Source organism: Triticum aestivum, chromosome 5A (genome assembly GCF_018294505.1).
Source record: "Triticum aestivum cultivar Chinese Spring chromosome 5A, IWGSC CS RefSeq v2.1, whole genome shotgun sequence".
Lineage (NCBI taxonomy): Eukaryota > Viridiplantae > Streptophyta > Magnoliopsida > Poales > Poaceae > Triticum > Triticum aestivum.
In genome coordinates, this window is record NC_057806.1 from 447,080,563 (window position 1) to 447,083,262 (window position 2,700).

The window sequence follows — 2,700 nt, forward strand, 5'->3', positions numbered from 1 at the left end:
TTGCAGTTTTATTTCATGGTGTAGTTCTAATTAGATGCAGCACTAGGTGTCGTTCATGTCCATAACTGATTTGATGCAACAGTTATATTCCTGATACATCCTGATTACATGTAGTAGTAGTTCTGCTCTGATTAGATACAGCAGTACGATAGTGTAGATATTGACCATAACTGTTTAGATTATGTGTAGTTCATCAGGTGTAGGACTAGGAGAGTAGGAATCTTAGTCCAACTCAAGGTAGTCCATAATCTGAACATCGTGCTAGTTAATCATGCTAGTAGGATCAGTACAAGCAGATCATGTGTAGATGCATATCAGCTGTACATGTAGATCATGCGTACATGCAGATCACATGTTCCTGGTGCTACTTTCGTACATATTCACCTTTTATATTCTCAGTGCTGCATATGCCAAATTTGTAAGCATAATTTTGATTGCAGAAGCACAAGAGAATGCTGAACTTGGTGATTCTGAGAAGCATGTAGAACAAGAACAAGAGGAAGATACCAATGTGGAAGGCGATGGGAATGGAGGAGCCTCAGGTAAACTGTAACGAACATTGTTTAATCATCAATTTAATCTATAGGTGCACAATGAACATTGCTTAATCATCAATATAATCTGCAGATGCCAATGGTACAATGATTAGGAAAAGAAGGTGGTATCAACTCCATGAGAAGCATACTGTATATGCTATGGATCTAGAGAGGACCAAAGCTGGGGTATTGAGTCCAGGAGTGTCCAAAGAGGTGTCTGACCTTACAGGCATACCTCAGCGGACAGTGCAAAACTGGTGGAAGAAATGCAAGGAAGCCGGTGGAATACACGCACTGGAAAACAAACGGGCAAAAAACTGCGGCCACAAGAGGATAGAATTCGATCCAGAGGTTATCAAACAAGTGTATTTGAGGAAAAGAACACCTCTTAAAGATTTGGCAAACGAGTTGCACATGGCAAAGACGACATTATGGCGTCGTTTGAAGGAGGACCTGTTGAGGCGTCACACAAATGCCATCAAATCCACATTGACGGATGAAAACAGGGTAGGACGAGTAAGGTTTTGCTTGTCAATGTTTGATGAGCATACTGTTCCTCAGGATTCCAAATTCAAAGAGATGTACAACGTCATTCACATTGACGAGAAATGGTTCTACCGTTCACGCGGTAGCCAGAATTACTATTTGGCAATCGATGAAGAAGATCCATACAATAGCACGCAAAGCAAAAATTTCATTGAGAAGGTCAGAAATGTGTTTTTTCTTTAATTTCAATATTTGTATTGTTAAGATTGGCATGATAGTAGATATTCTTGTGTAGGTGTTGTTTTTGGCCGCAGTCGCTCGACCACGCTTTGATGCGAATGGCACGATGATTTTTGATGGAAAACTTGGGATTTAGCCCTTCACATACCAAGAAGCGGCAAAGAGAAAAAGCAAGAACAGAGATGCTGGAACCATGATAATGAGTGCTGTGTTTGCATGATGAGTAATTTTTTTTTGATCCACAAAGTATATCTAACATGGTGACTAATTGTTTGCATTGTGCAGGTCACGAAAGTACTCCCCGCGGTTACTCAAAATGTAGTCCGGGAGTACATGATTAGTTTTCTTATTCCCGCCATAAGGGCGAGATGGCCTCCGGCTGAGCGTGGCATGCCAATATATGTACAGCAGGATAATGCAAAGACCCACATCCCTTTAGATGATCCAGAGTTTGTCGCCGCGGCTTAAGCTGAAGGATGGGACATCCGTCTCACATGCCAGCCTCCAAACTCCCCTGACCTAAATATTATAGATTTAGGTTTTTTTTGCAGCGCTCCAGGCTCTTTTTCAGAAGTTGTCTCCAGGTATTACTAGAACTTAGAAATTTTTGAATACGTTTAATTTTGAGTTCCACTGAATTTGTCAATTTGTGCAGGTTCTATTGAGGACATTGTGTTGAAGGTGCAGCAGGCATTCGGTGAGTATCCAGCTGAGAGAAGCAACATAATTTTCCTCACTCTCCAATCCTGCATGATAGAAGTCTTGAAGCAATTTGGAGGAAACCGCTACAAAGTTCCGCACATGCGCAAGGCTGTGATAGAGAGGCTCGGCGATCTCCCGGTGGCACTACAATGTGCTGCAAACATTGTTAATGATGCCATTGAATCCCTACCTGATGTTTAGTGATCGCCATTCAATTCTTAGTGTTTGCCGTGCAATGGTCTTGAATAATGTAATCAAATTTAGTAGAGTATACGATAGTGTCATCAATAATCTTTAGTGGATGGGTTTCTTCAGTTGGATTGAATAATGTAACCGGATGGCAATGTTTCAATAATCTTGGCTTCATGCTTTTTTTATAGTCACTCGCAACAATAGAAGTACTCAGACAAAAGATCCACAAAATAGAGGTACCACAGTAAATTTATTTATGCAAAAGATCAACAAAATAGAGGTACCATGATAAATTTATTTATGTTGTCGATCAACTATTACATGTCCGCGGACGTGTACTTCATTTTCACAAACTCCCTAATTTTGAATCCCGCATCCGAGTCGCTTCCATGCTCTTCATCGTCACTGCATTTATTCTTGGAGTTGCTCGGTGAAGATTCGTTTGACGGTGGCTCGAACAAAACTCGAGTCTTGCCGCAGCCCGAACACACGTACGAACCCATGTTTGTCAGCCAATTAATTACTAGGTCCTTCATTGTTCCAG